Raw genomic sequence first — 19,494 nt, forward strand, 5'->3', positions numbered from 1 at the left:
TACACAAGGGATGGACCATGGAATCTAAGCTACAGAAAGAATGAGACCAGGAGGGATGAGGAACGGTGATGCTTAATGGAATCATTGGATTAGCCCTGGTCATGGAGTTGGAGAATTATTGGAGTTGGCATAGTAGTAGAAAGGGTGTGGGATTTCCCTGGTGGCGCAGTGGTTAAGCATCCGCCTGCCAATTCAAGGGACATGGTTTTGAGCCCTGGCCTGGGAAGATATCACATGCCTCAGAGCAACGAAGCCCGTACACCACAACTACTAAGCCTGCGAGCCACAACTACTGAAGCCCACACGCCTAGATCCCATGCTCCGCAACAAGAGAAGCCACCGCAATGAGAAGCCCGCACACTGCAAGGAAGAGTAGCTCCCACTCGCGGCAACTAGAGAAAGCCCCTGCGCAGCAACGAAGACCCAATGTAGCCAAAAATAAATAAATAAATTAATTAATTAATTTTAAAAAAGGAAAGAGTGGTGGTTAGAGAATAGGATGTTTGAAACTGAGATTATGAAAGGTGCACGGTTATTGGTAATTACAAGGTCTAGGATGGGACCATGGAACTGGATGGCTGAAGTAGGAAGACAATAATAATTATTTTTTTAAATTTATTATTTATTTATTTATGGTTTTTTTTGGCTGCACCTCGCGGCATGCAGGATCTTAGTTCCCCCACCAGGGATCGAACCCGTGACCCCGGCAGTGGAAGCTTGGAGTCTTAACAACTGGACCACCAGGGAAGTCCCAATGATAGTTATTTTTAAAAATTTAAAAAACTTAAGAGGCCAGGATATTCAAAGACTTATCTACATGGGTGTTATAATCATTAAGACTTATAATCAGAATGTTGGAGAGAGTGACAGATGCTAAAATCTTCAGGTAATGAGGGAGGGGGATTTTACTGAGAAAGGAGGACAGTAGTCTGGAAGAAGCAGTAACGAGCAAGAACACCCATCCCACCTCCAGGCCCAGGGGCTTGAGGATGAGAGAAAGCACTTGGCTTTGTTCACTGCCACATCCCTGGCACCTACAATGGGGCCTCACACATGGGAGAATCTTAATAAATACCTGTTGAGTGGATGAGTGATTGACAGGGAATGTCCATCTTGGCAAGAGGAGTCATTGGAGACCGGTTTGGGACGCTAACTCAGATGCATTGTGAAAGGCGGCCAGGATGGGGGAGAGGCCAAGGGCAGGGAGATCTGCTAAGAGGCCATTGAATAGGCCAGGTGGGAAAGAAGGAGTGACCTATGAAGGGGCAGTGGGGACAGTAACAGGGACCACAGTATCTTGACCACAGTGAGGAAGAGGGCAAGTGACCACGGGGATTGTGGGACCCTTGAGTCAGGAAATACAGGGCAGATGAGTGAGGGGAGGCTAGTAAGGAGTTGGGTTGGAGCATGTGTGTTTGATGGGTGTTCAAGGGAAGATGCTGAACCCAAGGTAAGACTCTAGGCTGCCCTGGATAGAGTGTCTCTGTCAAGGGGAGGGTCAGGATAATGGCAATGGGGGAAGAAGGTTGTGGATGGAGCCCTTGGAAACAGCAGCCTTGGGGGCAGGCTTGAAGCAGGGGAGTCAAATAGGCCTTGACTGGTAAGAAGGGTTTTCTAGGTAAAGAGCAGAATGTGACTAGAATGGCAAAATAACTGGTGGATCCAGGGCCAACTGAGTGATACCGACCCAGAGAAAATGAAAGCAGAAGGTAGAGCTAAGGCTGGAAGGGGAGGGGAGCAGTGGGGGCTCATTTCTCCCTGGCAGGGCCCTGCCCTGGGGTAAGATGGTCCCCCCATCTTGTGGGAACCAAGCACTCTGGATACAGTGCCTGGCAGGGACCCCCTCCAGAGAGTGGCCGCAAACCACAGCACACACGCGTGTCAGCATGAAGGCTTCACTTCCCCTCTCTGATATGCAGGTCTGTGGCAGCATCCTCTGTCTGCAGAATATTCCAGAATATTGAGAACGGGCTGGAGACTTTAACAGAACTCAAAGCAAAACTCCAAGGCAAAAGGCTGAGAGGGAAATATTTCTAGGATATTGTGATAGAGATGGTGGGCACGTAACCATACTGACAGCACAACCATCCTGCCTATACTGATGGTAACCAGTGCTTCTGCACTTGTCTGGCCAGAGGTGGGTCATAGATATGACTCTGGCCTTAAAACCAAATTAACCAGAGCTTTCACTCATCATGCCATGTAATTGTTGTTTATTGTTTTCTTTAGAAATAACAAAAATACCAAAGAAAGCAAGCTTATAGCAAAGAAATTAGCCCTGACCTAAGAGTGAGCAGGCCTGAGTCTGAGTCCTGACCTTGGCCCAGTTTTGCCTGGTGGTTTTGTGTAAGTCCCATCCCCCTTCTAGGATTCAGTTGCTTTCACTGATAACAACTAACATTGTAGCTGGCCTTGGGCTTACAGCTTTACATGGATGGTCTCATTTTACACTCACAACAGTCATATTGTAGATGTGACACTGCAGGTAGATGTTCTCATGATCTGCCTTTTATAGGTGAGGATTCGGAGAGATGGAGACGCTGAGCAACTTTCTGAAGGTCACACAGCTAATAACTGACAGACCAGGATTCGAACCCTGGTCTTTAGCTCCAGAGACCCTGGATTTCACTGACACTTTGCTATACTGTAAAATGAGGAACGTGGCTGGGGTGACGTAATGTGCCTCCTAGCTCTAATTCTCATTTATCTGACATTTGGATATGCCCTCACTCATCCCAAGCAAGTTAAGAAAATGCCTGATATAAAACAGAAGCAGTGGCAGCCATCTGTCTAAACACACAGTTCTCTCTTCGTGCTGGCCTATCTTATCTCGGTCAGTCTATAAATTAATTAGCAGTCCTTCACAGGAGTCACAAACTATTTCTGATAGTCTGGCTTTGGAAGGTATTTGAGTTTGCAGTGCCTGCTCCTAAAATTTACTATGCTGTGGTCTAAAAAGAAAAGGAACTAGGAAGGAAGGGAGGAAGGAAAGCAGGGAGGGAGGGAAGGGAGGAAGGAAGGAAGGAAGGGGAAAAGAAGATAAAGGAGGGAGATTGGGATTGACATATACACATTACGATATATAAAAGATAACTAATAAGAACTTACTGTATACAGGGAACTCTATTCGGTGCTCTGTAATGACCTATATCGGAATGGAGTCTAGATGAGAGTGGATATATGTATACATATGGCTGATTCACTTTGTTGTACAGCAGAAACTAACACAACATTGTAAATCAACTATACGCCAATAAAACAATTAAAAAAAAAGACGAGAGAAAGGAGGAGAGGGAGAAGGAAAAGAAGCAGGAGAGAAGGCAAAGGTCTTTACTTGAGGAGTTGGAGGCTCTTCACAGATTATGTGGGTTTTTATGCTTTAGTTGACTATCATAAGCTGTTATGGTTTCTAAAGTGATTTTATATAGGTCATGGTCCCCTCCCAACAGAAGCTTTTAATATGCTGTAGAAGAAGCCATTATTATTCTCCATATCTAAATGGTCTTAACATTTTATAATCTTCATTGTTACTTAGGTAAGTAATTAGCTTACTCTGTGTAGATAAACTCAGACTGCCTTCAGAGTATTCCCCCATCATATTCAGTGAACTTACCTTCACGCCTGGATAAGTAATTTAATATATTCAATATCGTAGAAGGAAAAAGCCTATTGTCTTGTTGGGTTGTGCACAATATTAAAACACTTGACCAGTAAGTCAGAGACTACTTACTGCAAAGCCCACCCCTCTCTGATGATCAGAATTATTAAAGTTTAAAATCAAGTTTCCCCTAATAGTACTGAAAATCCTTATGGTTCTTTCCATAAATTAACAGCCTGTAATTAAGAGTTCTGAGGAAAACACTTGAGCATGACAGGGAAAATGTTACGGTCCCATTTTTTAAAAACTAAAAAATCATTCTCATGTTACCTAAACTGAAAAGGAATTAAGTACCACCAGAAAGAATGGTAGTTTTGTATTTAAAACACAGATCTCTGGGAATTCCCTGGCCGTCCAGTGGTTAGGACTCGGCGCTTTCACTGCTGAGGCCCCGGGTTCCATCCCTGGTCAGGGGAACTAAGGTCCCGCAAGCCTCGTGGTGCAGCCAAAAATAAATAAATAAATAAAATAAAACACGGATCGCTAATGAGAAGCAAATTCACTGGATTTACTCAACAGAAACTGCCTTCCGCACTGGGGGCACTGCTCCCATCGTCGTGTCTGTGAACACGCTGTGTCCCTTCCTGTACATTCCGAGTATATTTAGCAGACTTTGTGTTTGTGAGGCAGTGCCTTAAAAGCACCTTGTTCTACACTGTGTCTCCATTAGGGCATGAACTCCAGAGTGTTTACTAGATTTTTTAAATGCTTCAGTTGTTGAATGAGATAAAATTCTCAGCCAAGAAACAAAGAACTTGAGCCTCCGGGCTTTGTTGTTAATTACCAAAGTATTACATGAGTACATTCTTGTCATTAACACTTAAGCTTTGCGGCCTCTGTAAAGAGGAAGGTGGGGCCCACAGTGGTCCCACGTGGCCATCTGTGCCTTCTTGCTTCCCTCACAGGGGGACTCTGCCGTCTGTGCTCTCTCTCCCTTCCCCACCCTGCCTTTCCCCTGCACATGTAGCTTTTTTCTGCATCCTTTCCAACAAGCAGCTTCCATGTTGCTGCATTTCATTGATGATTTTAGTCTGGAACACTGTATGACTTGCACTTTATAATGGTACCCTTTAAATGTATATTACAAGGGGCAATCTGGATGCACAATGTCCCTTTGTCAATGTAGAGAAGGCACAGTCCAGCTATAATGTGGGACAAAATGAAAGCAGTTAGATGGGCAAAAGTTGCTTGGGTTTCAGAATGTTTCTTTGGAGTATTTTTAAAAGTCTTTTGAAAAAAGAGTCTCAATCATTGGGGTGAATGTCATCAGGTCACCATTTCCTTGTGTTAGAGGATTTGGCAAAGGAGAGGCCAAGTGTGAGGATGCAGGGAAAGGAAATATATGTGGAACAGGCTGGAAAGGAACTTACTCGGGCACAGGAAGCTGGAGATCCTGGAGAGGAAATGAAGGAAAGGCAGGCAACCACAAACTAGGCCAAGAACTGGAGTAAACATGGTCCAAGAGCCAAGTGTTCTCATGTGACAGCCATCCCTGTCTCTGTGTTCACTTGCTCTCTCCTTCCCCTGCCTAAAGATAATTGTGTCCACCCCACGTGGGTCCCAGACCAGGCTGTGTCATAGAATCATGTGAGAAGCTTGAACAAATACAGATTCCTGAGCCCCAGATCGTCTAGGGAAATTAACCCAGGCTTTTTGTTTTTTGATTTTTTTTTTTTTCCAGTTTTCCAGCTACTCTCAATGTGGGCTAGCTTGGGAAACACTGATATTCAAAGTTTTAAGAGCTGACCATCACTCAGAAACCAGACTTGACACTAGAGAAGAGATGGTTTTGAGAAGAGTGTTTTTAATTTGATAAAACAACTATAAGTCAGAACAAACAGTCCATATCCTGTCTTATATGTTGTGCATTCATTCAGAAAGTTGATGGTTAAAACAGTCTATGGATGAAATATCTCTTCTATGGAAAAGCCAAGGATGTAAGCATCATTGCTTACAATTATCTAGAGATGACATTTTTGCCCTTTTGTAAGAATCAGAGATCAGTGGAGAAATGTCTTAAGTGGGAAATCCATAAACAAACAAAACATCCAGATGAATAGGGTAAAACCACTATCAGAATTAGAAAATAAGCCAAAGATCTGTGTGCATCCTAGGAGTTTGTTGGCTGGCTATCCCAAGTCCCACAGCCTTCAGGGGAAAATTATTCCTTTTATAATCATTAAATTAAAATTACTTGGACCCTTACCCACAAAGTGTTAGAGGTGGTCCAGTGCCCACCCCACTCTTTTTATGGATTTTTAACTCAAGTGGTTAACTCCGGTGGGATGGAATTAGTTCTCCTGGTCGCTTCTTGTTCTGGTTTCCCATCTTGTCTGAATTCTCAATCTCACATCCTTCTTGCGTGATATCCAGTCTGCACCAAGCCATATATTAGCCCCTTGCCTTTGGTTCTCCGAACAAATACTGTTATCAGAGGTCTAGGGGTTACCAGAAGTACTTACATCACAACATTACACAGCAAGCAATTTTAAAAGTTTATATTAAATAGTCTCTTTATTTTGGCCACTTCTGTGATCAGGAATTTCTTATTCACTGACTCCTCCCTACCACTTCAATCTTCTTCTGACTCACAGATCTTATAAGCTTCCGAATTCCAAAAGTGAATTGCAAATTCAAGTGTATAAGCATTCTTTTTAATTTTAAGAGATATCACCAAATTGTCTAATGAATTTACCAATTTATTAACATCAGTTTATATTCCCTTCAACAGTGTACAATACTTAATTTTCATCATTCTGTCACCAATAATAGATAATATTTGTATGTTATGTATTTACTGATATCATAGGCAAAATATATTATTCCAGTATTTTCACTTGCATTTTTTTTTTAATGAGAAAGAGTTTTGGCATCTTTTCCTAAGTTCAATGGCCAGTTATACTTACTTATCTATAAATGACTGGTTTGTTTTTTTTCAGTTAGATAGTTGGTAATTTTCTTCAATTTTCATATTGATTTGTAAGAACTCTTTGCATATTAGAGATAGTAACCCATTGTTATATATGTTGCAAATATTTCCCCGTTTGTTTCTTCTCTTAGATTTGCAGTGGTGCATCTGGTCCCATGGGGATGCCCTTGGGATTGGGATTGTTCCTAACTTTTCAATGACTTTACCTGGTACTTGCTGGGAAAGCCCAACAGATCTACGGCTATTGGTTTGAGGGGGGCCAGCCTTTTCAGTGCTGGTTTTCTTTGCTTTTCCATCTTATTCTTACTCTTTTTTTCTAGCAAGCCTTTATTTTCTGTAGGACACATTTAGTACTTGAGGAGTATACCCAGCTGATGCTTTTTGGTCTTCCTCCTTGCCAGAAGGAAGAAATGGCAAATTCTTTATGATTGACCAGTCTTGGCCCCTTCTTTGGGTTTTCAGATCAGCTCTCTGAGCAACTCATGGGTCTTTCTTTCAGCTTCTATTCTTCTCTAAGCTTGGGGAGGAAGAAGAGGCTCTGTCAGTCTGTGTCTAGGCTGACTTCTTTCCCAGAAACCCAACCTTTACTTCTGGTGTTTCTCTAGTAAGTACATTCTATTTCTTGTGTCCCCTGGAGGCCACTCTTGCTCAGGGGCACCATTTAAAATGGGCAGGCAGCATGGCACAGGCAACATAAGCAAAAATGTACACTTAGGCCATAGGGAAAAAAAAATCATGACCTCCCCTCTTGCCAAGCAACATTTCCATAGAAGGTGTTGTGTCCTAAATGGTGTAGGGAGTGTTTAACATTTTCATATCCCAGCTATGTTTGTTTGTCTTCACAGAATCAGTAGCCCTTTATTTGCTTCATAAGTGCTTCTTACATGGAGCAAGGAGCGTATATATTTCATAAAATATTCTCAGCTCTAATAACCATTATCATGTTAAGGCACATACAGTGTGATGAGCCCATAAGCATGCACTGGGTAAGAAGCCAGCCTTTCCCATCTCCAGTGTTTCTTTTTTAATTTATTTTATTTATTTATTTATTTTTGGCTTCATTGGGTCTTTGTTGCTGTGCGCGGGCTTTCTCTAGTTGCGGTGAGCGGGGGGCTACTCTTTGTTGTGGTTCGCGGGCTTCTCACTGTGGTGGCTTCTCTTGTTGCGGAGCACGGGCTCTAGGCGCATAGGATTCCGTAGTTGTAGCTCACGGGCTCTAGAGCGCAGGCTCAGTAGTTGTGGCGCACGGGCCTAGTTGCTCCGCGGCATGTGGGATCTTCCCGGTCCAGGGTTCAAACCCGTGTCCCCTGCATTGGCAGGCGGATTCTTAACCACTGCGCCACCAGGGAAGCCCTCCAGTGTTTCTTATACTTTCATGTTCTTAAGAATCACCTAGGAGCTGTTAAAACAGTTTCCCTGGTCCTGCCGCCAGAGATTCTGACTTAGTAGGTAAAGGTGGAGCCCAGGAATTTGCATTTTTAATAAATGCAGACATGGTCCTGATATCTGTGGTCCTTAGTCCTGGCTTTGGGTCCAGGGCAAGATATCTCAACGTCGGGACTCTTGACATTTGGGATACAACGATCCTTTGTTGTTGTGGGACTGTACCATACCCTTCAGGATATTTAGCAACATCCCTGGCCTCTAACCATTAGATGTCAGTAGCACCCCACCCCCATTATGACAATATGACAATCAAAAATGTCTTCAGTCATTGCCAAAATGTCTGGGTGGGCGGAGGGTGGGGGTGGGGGAAGCATCAAATCACCCTTGGTTGAGAACCGCTGACCTAGGGGAAAATAAATGTTAATTTAAAACAGTTTTTACTTTCACATGCAGATGTTCATACCCTTGCATTGATTTCATTGAACAAATTAAACAAATATTTCTGATCCCTGGTATGTACCAAGCCTTTCATATTAAAAAAGTGTAGCTTAATCATGGCTTCCTCTTTAACATCTTATAAGATGAAAGAAAAGGAAATGTTCTTGTAAATTAATATCTATTGAACTTGTACTTTTCCTAAATTAATATTCCCAATAGTTTTCTGTAGAATATGCCAGAACTTTAAAATTAACAGAAAATTAGCATTAATTAATTCATATTTAAAAATAATATTACAGTCATATTAACACTGACATTGCTTTAGGAAAGAATTCAGAATTGCTGTACTATTTCTAATAAAGAAACAAATTTGACTGGTAAATGTTTGACTGGAATATAGGAAGAAAGAGTGATGATGCACTTGCCCTAATACTGTTTATAAAAATCTCACCTCTGCTGTAAGTTTAGAATTTTTCCTTGAAGAGTCTATGGTCCATATAAATAAATGTGTCCCCAAACATGCTCATTTCAATGTGAGTTTTCACATGCTATTAAAATGTTAAAAATAGAGCACAATGTAGGGCACCCAAATATTTAACTCAGATTAGTGCCATGAAGAGCTGAAAGAAAGAGAGAAAGGAAGGAAGGAAGGAGGAAAGGAAGAAAGAAAAGAAAAGAAAAGGAAAGAAAGGGATTGACTGAGGCTAAAACTCTGTAATCTCCAGCCACTGGTCAGTAAATTCTGTTGAAATTCAATAGTGTAAGAGACAAACATGCAAAAAGGCTGGTGAAACAATTCCTAAATGCCAAGAAAAAGAAGCCTATAGATTTTCAGGAACCCTGAGGAGAACCGCTGAGGTCTCCATTGTAGCCTTCACTGCATCTCCACCTCCCTTTCCGTGATGGTGTGAATAAACCTTCAGACAGTAAAGAAGCCTTTTCCGGGGTTGATGCTATTTTTAATGTCTTTAGCTGGACAGGCTTTCTGGACAGGTCCCCATGTTATCGTTTCTTGTATGGGAAATCAAGGTCCCTGGCAGTTGTCTTTCCCTGCCGTGTGTGGCAGGCAGAATCGATTCTCAGAAGAGGATCCCGGGATTTTGGCCAGCGGTTCAGAAAAAAAGCAGGCCAACAGAGGATGGAAACTAGGGGAGTAAGGGGCTCTGACTTGCAGAGGTGGGGAGGGAGAACCACTGGGAAATGAAAACCTTGATCATGCCTAGTGGAAAGTTGAATTCAAGAAATCTGACTACATATCATGTTTATATTCTATTTCCTCTGCAGAGAACACCTTGGTTTTAAAAATACTGTTTTCTGTGTGAGGTGTTTCTGTGTGTGTCCTCTCAGGATTTCTAGAAGGTCTGTCTTCAGAGGGTCATTAACATTATTTAAATATTCATGGTGGGGGAGGGGATTACAAGCTGAAATTTCAGACAGCTTGGGAGTGGGGGATGGCTGGCCACCCGCCGGATCCAGCCCCACGCGGTGTATCAGCTGCCTCCTTCCCCACCGCTGGCTTTCTTAACACACGCGCTCTGACACCAGGCCACCAGCTGCCACAACAGGGAGGGCAGCATGAAGGCTCTGGCGAGCCAGTGAACCAGAAGCATCCCTGTCCGCACCTCAGCCTCTGGACCACATCAGGGAGAGGCCCAAAACACACCGCGCCGCCGCCCGCGTCACATAGACGCGTCTCCCACCGGCTCGCAGCGGTCCTGCTTACCCGGACACGGTCTTGGTGCCGGTAAGGGATGGGGAACTCGACCCCTCGGATAGGAACTCAGCGGTGCCGGCCTTGTGAGGGCGCACACGCAGCCACACACTTCCATATACACTCATATGCACGTACGTATACACCAACGCACACGTCCAGATGCACGCACGCCGACACGGCCACACGTGCGCTAACACAGGTCCACGTAACCCAGACACAGAGCCCTCTCCCCAGTTAGGAAATACTTGGCTTCACTTGCCCCATCCCTCCATCCCTCCAATCTATCCATTCACTCATTTCTTGGTTTCTCGGTGTGTGCCAAGATTTCGCCAAAGCCACAGACAGAAGGTGTGAGTGGTTGGGGAGGGGATGTGGAAGCGGAGGGGCAGACCTCTGCCCCAGGCGCTGGGAAGGGGGCGGGGAAGGGGCGGGCTCCGGGAGCAGGCGGGCGGCGCTCCCGTGGCTCCAGCGCGCAGAACGGCCGCGGCTCTCGGCAGATGCGCTCGCCCCAGCCGTGGCCTGCCGAACGCCTTTCCGCGGAGTCTCCCCGACGCCCCGAGGAGGAGGTAGTGGCCGCGCCGCGCAAGATCGGAGGCCGAGGACAGCGCCCCCGTCCGGCGCCCAGAGGTGGGTGTCCAAGCTCAGGCACGGCGACCCAGGACACCAAGTCCCTGGGGGCCCCTCCTGGTGTTGGGGCCTCGGACGCGGGAAGAGGGTGGCTCGGGAAGGATTGGTCCCTTGGGAGCCCTTTGATGCACCGCGGACTTTAAAGGGCTTTTATGGTCCTTGCCTAGTGGAGCGTGTGCGGGGCGGGGGCCTGGCTGGAAAGGGCTGTGACCCTGTGGCTTTGAATTCCTAGGTTTGGGGGAGGGCCAGCTTTTGGCTGCTTTATTCAATACTTACTCACTTATATATGCTTTAAAAACTAAACTTAGGAATACCACCTCCCTCCCACCCCCTCTGCCAAACACACACAGAGTCGGGCTGTACAGGAAAAGCAGAGAAAAATCAAAGGTCGGTAGCCGCCTCTCCAGATCTGGGAGCCGCGGTGGATGGAGCCAGCGGTTCCAGCTGGAGAGGAAGGCGCGCGTCCTGACTCCTTTGATGGTAGCGCTGGGGGCGTTTTCAGAAATCAGAAGCTTTGCAGGGAGACTGAGGCCGAGGAGGGCCGGGTTCTCAGGCAGCTGGAACCTTTTGGAATGGGGTCTGGGGAGACGCTGCAGGAGGAGGGAGCAGCCCTTCTGCGCGCGGAGGGAGGGGGAACCGGGTCCGAGCTGAGCCTGGAAGTTCGGCCTGAGGCTGGGACCCCAGCTATTAGGATCTGGTGTTTTATCCTGGATAAAGCCGGAGGGTAGGTCTCTTTGGCCCCTTTGTGGGGACCCTGTGGGGAGTCGAGGGCGCGGATCGTGGTGGTGAGCGCTGGGGCAAGTGTTCTGGCATCGCGGTGGAGGCGACGCGCCTCCCCGGATAGGAGCTAGGAGATACTGGCGGCCCTGAGAAATTCTAGAGAATCGTAGTGGAGAACAGGGGACTGAACGGAGGTCCGGGAGAGCGGGCTGTCCGGGAGCCGCGGAGGGAGGCGAGGCGGGCCGGGGAGCGGTGGGGTTAGTGGCCGGTGAGGGCGGAAGGCGAAGCGGCGGGTGCAGGCGGTGGGGAGCGAGGCGGAGGGTGGACCCGCGGGAGCGGGACCCGCAAGCTGGTTTCTGAGTTTCCCTGGACGGATGCGAGACGGCCAGCATTGGGGATCTCTCCCTGATCCGCAGAAGGACCCATCTGGGAGGGAAGTGACTCATGTAGAGAGATGGTGGATTATTTCCCCAGACCGGGTTTCCCGTGTGGGGCAGTAGTGGTTTGGCAGATGTCTACCCTTCCCTGTAGCAGTTTTAGGCGCAGCACCTAAAACCACCCCCCCAACACACACACATATTTACCTTTGAAAAGAACACACACACACACACACACACACACACACACACACACACACGTCTCTCCATATAGTATATCCCTCAGTCTGCAAACAACTTCTCAGAGGAAGTGCTCTTCCCTCTTATCACCTGTCACAGGCACCTGGAGGCTGAATTAGGACAAACCCACCACTCACCAGTGTAATCCCACGGGATTTGTTTCCTTGGCTTTGTTCTAATTGAAGAGAGTTAATTTAAGCATCACACTTTTCTTCCTGGAAATGTTCGCAATTTAATTAAACACTCTCTTCCTGCTGGCAGCCTCCTCAACTTTGATCAATAAAATTTCAGAGTAACAGGTCTAGAAATGAGGCATATTTAGTAAGGAGTTCATTGCTTCTTTAAACATAAAGCCTTTTAAGAATTGAAACTTGCCCTAAAGCACCTCTAAACGGCTGTCCGATGCCGGCTCTCTCCTCTCCAGTTTTGATATAGGCTCTTTGCTTAAAGGGCATCTTCTCCTTTGAGTGGGCACACCATGGGTCTTGTAGGCCCTGCAGTTATTTTGAGCTGCACCAATAAAATTAGTCATGAGCCAGAAGAAACGAAAGTAATACACACCTTGGGTCTCCAGATCCCTTACCTAACAGACTGGGCAGTTAAGTGTTAAGATGCTTCTCTGGCAGTAGAGTTCATTTTCAACTTCTTTCTGGGATGCCAAGATGCTAGTGTGAGACTGGGTTTTGAGATGGGACAAACATTTTGAAATACCCATTATCTCATAGTTCTGGCATGACAGTTGAAACAGCTTCCTGCCTGCGGAGTTCAGGGTAGTGTTGTCAGAATTTATTTCACTTTCGTAAGTGGCTCACTAGCTCAGGATCTCTGGCTGATAAAGTGGAAGAGGTTGTCTTAATTTAGTTGTCAAGTGAGGGGAAAATGATCCACTGGTTGTTTTATTTCTAAACCTTTCAGTATTTTAATATAGAAATTGCATATTAACTGTTGCTTTTAAAATGCTAACACCCTGGACTTTCTAATTAATTATTATAATTATTGGCTAGATTCTGCTGTCTTTATAGAGTTGGTGGGCTCTTAAAACACCCATGTCCTAGATTTCTATCAAGGTTGTCATCACAAGTCTCTACATATTAGGAAAATGAGAAATGTTTCAAATAAAAATGCAATTGAATTTGGACGGGGGTTGTGCTGAGGGATTTTAATGATTCAAACAGGAGCATGTTGAAAATTGACTTCTGAAAACCAGTTTCATTTTTTAATTTTATACATTTCTCAGCACTGGTATGATCTCTCATGAATTAGCCTCTGGAATGGCTGTCCCTTGATCCTGAGTCACCATTTGCTTAGATTATTGGTCAGGCATCCTGTGTAAACTATTGGAAATTTCAAGTAATTGATGAATATACTTATCAGGTTCAACAATGTTAGTAAGTTTTGCTAGAAGATTGCATCATTTTTTTGGTACTGTGCAAACTTGACACCCGGAGACAGATTTGCTGTGATGCTAAAAAAGCTTAAGCTTCAGGGCCCTGCACTAGCACCAGCCTCATCCAGGAGCAGCACATTGGGTGGCTTGGGCCTGAGGGAGACAGTGCGTCCATGAGCCATCACGGGGGTGGGGGGGGGTGGGGGGAGGGGGAGGGAGAAATATCTTTGTTAGATAATCACCTTCTAAGGATATATGACTGCTGTTAAATTTTGGACATATGCCCTTCAAACACATTTTCCAGGAATATATTATTATAGAAAAGTTGAAATCACCTCTGTTGTAACAGGAACATCCACTACAGGTTTCCCCCACTTTCTGAAAGTTCACATTAGTGCCCCTTAGCTTTTACTCAAGATCTACATTTCGCTAACCAAAAGAAATCCAAAAAAGATTTTCACTTCTATGAAAAAGCTGTTATCGAGCTTATGTAGTCTTTCGTAAAATTGAAGTGCCTGCTGTAACGTGAAGCGGGAATACTCTTTGCTTCATGCCAGTTCAGCTTACCAAAGGTTTCATAGGAGTGGTCTACTTTCAGATAGTGGGACAAACCTGTATTTGGCTCAAAAAGAAAATTGTACAGTATGTTTGTGTGATTTAAGTAGGACTTGATTAATTAGAATACTTAAGAAATGGAGTGCTCTAATAATTTCAGTAACTTAACATTAAACATTTATTTCAACTGTTGTTGATGAAGATGTTTCTAAGATGTAATAAATGACTACCCCGCCTTGACTACTTCTTGCCTTAGTGAGTTTACCGTGGTGAATGTACTGTTGTCCTTCCATTGACCGTTCAGGATTTTGTAGTCTCAGCGTGATGTTAGCGTAGATACAGATTGTAATTTTTAGAAGTGTAGAAGTGTAATCGCCAAACCTAGTCCAGTACAGACTCTGGAGGCTGGCTTTTGAGAAAACTAAAATCCCAATATAAATGTTATATCTGTTCTTTGCCCCAGTCTCTGAAAGATGAAAGATGAGCGCCAGAAAAATGAGTTAATCAAGACCTTGCCTTCTTCCTACAGTAAAACAGGATGCGCTTTCTCCGGGGTTCAGCCAGAGGTTCTTTTTTCCTTTTGAAGTGAATTCAGAGATTGAGGAGGTGCAGAAGAGGACAGACAGCATGGGCGGAGGGGCTGAGAGCATCCTTGGGCCCATTCACCTCTTTTTCCCTTTGGTACTTCTCTCTCAAATCTAGGAGCACCAGTGCTACCAGGCCTTGGGGGGACACGTTTGAGTAGGATCAAGGAACATGTAAGTGGCATTTGTTCCTTTCTTGGTTGGAGTCTCAGAAAGACTGCATGGGCCCTGCAACTGGAAAAGGTACCCTTTGGAGGTAGAATGCTGAGGGTTTCCTTATTCAGGAAGAGGATAGGGATGGGGATGAAATGATAGAGCTTCCCTCAAGTGGGTTTGTTTGTTTGTTTGTCTTGGGAGGATACATGTCCGAGTTGAGGGAGTCATGGTGTGAATGCCAAGGAAGGGGAGAGAGCTGTAGAACTTGGTGGGGGTGACACTGTCCTCTGAAGCCCCCTTTTCAGGGACTTTGTGGTCGGTTGGATGCTTGATTGGAGCAGATGGGGGTGAGCAGAGCCAAATACACAGATACTATAACTAACGCCCCAGTTATCCAGAGCCATGGCAGGGCCCGAACTCATTAGTGTGTTGGCCAAATTCTCTGTAAGATCTACAGCATGTCACATAAACTGAGTCTTAGTTCCTTCATCTATAAAAAATGGGATACAGAGATTAGCGTGGCCCCTGCACAAGGATGACATGCAAATTCATGAAGTGTTCCATATTTTTTATACACACTACTATATATAAAATAGATAACTAATAGGGACCTACTGTATATCACAGGGAACTTACTCAATACTCTGCAATGACCTATATGGGAAAAGAATGTAAAAAAGTGGATATATGTATATGTATAGCTGATTCACTTTGCTGTACAGCAGAAACTAATGTAGCACTTTAAATCAACTATACTCCAATAAAAATTTTTTTTAAAAAATAAATAAATAAATAAAAATTAAAAATGGGGATACCAAAACTTACCTACTTCAAAACTTAAATGAGATAGGTATGGAAGCACCTTGAACATGTATTCTTCCCCAAATTGGTTGTTTTCTTAAATTAACCAACATCTTTCATCTTTATGGCAGATGCAAATAAGTAAACAGTTTTTAAAGTTAATTTTAAAAATTCCAGCAATTGTGTGGCACATCAATTGTTCATCCTTTACACCAGATCAGATCCAGAAGCTTTGGGCACAGAGGTTCTCCAGGCCTGACCTCCACGCCCACCCAACAGCCTCCTTTTGACTTGGGGAACCTGGCTGACATCCTTCTCTTCCCCTTACCCCAGAACACTTGCACTGTTGTATCAAGGCTTCTTCCAGTCTTCTTTACTTGCTCTCTCCTGATGCTTCGAGTAGGTCAGAAATTGCTTCTCAATGGGAAAATGGACCCAAATTTTCAGGACCCTCATCCTGGGCTTTAAGCTCACTCAGTGACCGGCAGTAGGATGGGGGTCACTGGGATTCCCCTTCACGAACTACTGCAAGCTTCTTTGCCAGCTTTCATGAGTTTACTCTGTCATAAGGCAGGAACATGGATGAATGTATTAAGTAAAGATTTGCCATGAGGGTTAAAATAAAAAAGGTTTTCAGAAGAGCCTGAGAAGCGTAGTGAATTCAGTCCTTTTTGTCTTATCATGGAACTTCTCACAGATTTGCAGTAGAGTTGGCTGCTTGGATGGATGATTATGTAGCAGCCAGGTGAGGTGGGCACACCAGAAGCATTATCTTGAGTTAATTCTTAAGTGCTACAAATCATTCTTTTTAACAAACACATATAGAAGGTGTAACCTCCACCCTTGGTCCAAACCTGGCCACCAAATTCATGGTGCCACCCCTGGATTACGGTGAGCCGGTACGTTTAAGGAAGTGAGTCGGTTAGAAAAAGCAGTTGGGGATTCACAAACAGCATGGCTGAAAAAGCAGAACACTGCAGCACCTAACCCAGTTTGTGATGCCCCTGTGAAGTTTTCTTTTTAATCACTGTCTGCTGGAGGGAAGTCCCCGCTCAGAACGTCTCCAGAGGGGGAACTGTCCAACTCAGGGCCGGTGACTCTCCAGTGTCTGTACTCTGTTTAAGGGCCTCAGCCCTGCATGAAGACCCGATTTCCTGGGAATTGGCCTGTTCACTTGAGCAGCCTATCTGGACATGTGATGCATCACCCCAGTGTCCATAGAGGGGCAGACAGTGTCCATATGGTACAGACTGTCGGCATCACCCACGTGGGAGGAGCCTGGATACTGCCTTTTAAACTGGTTTTACTGGTGATGCCAAGACCAGGTGATGGTGGCAGTCCTGGTGCTCTGTCAACAGGTCTGTGAATTCTACTTGCACGGTCTGCCCTGTGGAGCACCCAGAGTCCTTATCTGCTACGTATGATTGGCGAGCAGTCGAGTCAGTGTATATCAGTGGCGGTCCAGAACTATTAACCTCTCTTTGAACTACACAAGGGTGTTTTTTCTTGCTCTGCGTATGCTTTAGCGAGGAAGCCTTGAAAAGGATTATTACTGTGCAAAGCAAGGATAAACAGTGACACTAGAGCAGTTTTTCCTGGGTTGTCAAAGGGTGCTGGACTGGACGTTACCCCACAGGCCTTAGAGCGCCCTGGGTTGGTGAGATTTAGAGGAGAATTTGCCAGACCTTCCAGGGTTACTGTCTTTTGTCGGTTAGAAGGAAGAGTGTGTGCGTGGAACTGGTACCCACACCACTCCAGGTTCTGTGAAGAGAGAGGGGTTCCTTAGGTGGCCATCCCGGCCATCCCCATGGCTTTTCCCAGGGTGTTTGTGATGATTCTGTGGGCCTTGGACTGAGCTAGCGCTTTCTGCAGCAGAGACCAGCCCTGCAGACTCTGGGGGAAGCCCCGACCCTCAGATGCCTTTCTTCCCACCCAGCCTGACCAGCCTCGAATGCAGAGCTCTGCCAGGGCCGCCTGAGCCCCGCACCTGGGTGAAGGTGGAGGAAGGCCAAACCACACTTTCCTGTAGGCGATTAACTGCCGGCTTGCTGCCCCTCTCCCAGTGCAGCTGACTGTCTCGACTTCTATTCTCATGACGACATTTGCACAGTGGAATCATGCAGAAACTTACTTTGTTTGGAGCAATGCCTCACATACATTTTTTCGGATACAGCCTACAAATGGAAAAAGACACCATTGTTGAGCACTTTTCGTGGGGGGGGGTGGGTATGGGGAGAGAGTGATTTTCCCAAAGGAATACATCTTACTTAATATTCTAGAAAAATCAAGTACTACACAACCCTGAATTCAAAAGCTCTCTCTGTATGTGTGTTAAAATCAGTCTATGTGTCATGTGCTGTGTGATCCCAAGGCTATATTTAGCCTGGCAAATTAGTATTTTTGCATTAGAACATTTTATCCTTGCAAAGGATAACAAGGATTCTCCCCGGACACAATTCCAGATGAGTAGAATTCATTCATTTGGGGAGGAATATGAAGGAACTGTTTTGGAAATTGAGATCCGACCCAAAGCCCTTGAGATTATTCCTGTTTGAGATCATTTTTCCTTTTGAGAAAAGTTTAAATCAGTGTTAAATGCATCATGGAGGTGGACCCGGAGAGTGGGAGGCATTGCTTTTGCATGAAATCACAATGTGTACATTGTTTTAAAATATTCTTTTCATCATATGCTTCATTACCAAAACAATTCACAGCCTCCAAAGGATGACAGATGTTATGGTGTAAGCAACAGAGAGAGTATAAACTAGAAGAAAGGAAAGGGAAGAAATCCCTCCTTCTCCAACCACCACTCAGAATGGAATTGAGTTTTTTTCTTCTAGGGAATTTCCTGTAATCCTCAGGGATGGCTTGACCTTGAGGTTTCTAGGCTTGGTGCTGGGAGGAGCTAAGAGGAAAAGGGGAGGGAATTAACATTTTCTGAGCGCCAGACACCAGACTGGTTGCTTTATCTTCAGCGTCTTACCTAATGCTCGCAATCACCACCATTTTTCAAACTAATGCTCGCAATCACCACCATTTTTCAAATGGGGATGCTGAGGCGCCGGGAGGTTGCCAGGTAACCAGCCAAGCTGTGCGACTCCAAGGGCCCTGGTGCTGAGAGTGTGGTCTGAGGGCCTGCGGCATTAGCATCACCATCACCCAGGGGCTTCGTTGAAACTAGAGAATCCTGAGCCCCATTCCAGAGCTGCTGAGTCGGAATCTGCATTTGTAACAAAATCCCTAGGGACTTGTATGCACAGTACGGTGTGAGAAGCTCTACTACCCGGGACTTGGAGGGCGAAGGTCTGGCAGATACCACGGAGGAAACTAGCCAAACCTCAGGACTGCGATCGGCAGACTGACTTGAGGGATTGGTCTGTCTGGGAGGGGGGATGGGTGCAACTATCAATAGAATCTAGCAGCATCCAGCTGAGCATCTTAAAATGCACAGGATGCCCCCCTCCCCTCGCAACAAAGAATTATCTTGCCCCGAATGTCCACAGTGCTGATGCTGAGAAACCCCGATCTAGTCGTCCATATCTGGGATTCACATCCTGTAGATATGTTTCCATAGCTTCGGATGCGTGCAGCTCTCTAGCAAGTGTAACTTAGATGATGTTGATTGCATTTTGCTATGCAAATGTGATTCTCTTTACTGGGACTTGAAAAGAGTAAAAGAGCTGAAATTGCAGCCTGATAGATTTCTGTTAGGGTTATGAGAGTGTCTGGCTCTGGTACCCAGGGTGTTGCAGAAATGTTTCTGAGCGTGTACTGAGTGCCCCCCACTGGGGGTCATTCCCCCCCCCCCAACCCCCCGGTCCAGTCCTGCCTGGCAACAATACCTTTTGTTTGTTTTACTCCCCAAATTTGCCCAGGCCTCTGTCCTATTTCTCAGCCTCCAAGCAAGCTGTGTTGGGTCAGC

General features: G+C 45.4%; 1 protein-coding gene and 1 pseudogene across 7 annotated transcripts in view; both read left to right on the top strand.

Moving 5' to 3' along the window:
* Positions 1-19,494, top strand: part of PALM2AKAP2 (PALM2 and AKAP2 fusion) — a 502,216-nt gene that overhangs the window by 383,348 nt on the left and 99,374 nt on the right. Inside the window, exon 1 of one of the 7 annotated variants that reach the window (XM_036854505.1) lies at positions 10,594-10,752. The exons of the other annotated variants lie outside the window; for them this stretch is intronic. The gene's annotated coding sequence lies outside the window, so the exon portion shown is untranslated. Of the gene's footprint in view, positions 1-10,593; positions 10,753-19,494 lie in introns of those variants that run through there. 7 annotated transcript variants of the gene reach the window in all.
* LOC118897567 lies at positions 15,244-15,341 on the top strand (annotated as a pseudogene).

This window comes from Balaenoptera musculus, chromosome 6, assembly GCF_009873245.2.
Source record: "Balaenoptera musculus isolate JJ_BM4_2016_0621 chromosome 6, mBalMus1.pri.v3, whole genome shotgun sequence".
NCBI lineage: Eukaryota > Metazoa > Chordata > Mammalia > Artiodactyla > Balaenopteridae > Balaenoptera > Balaenoptera musculus.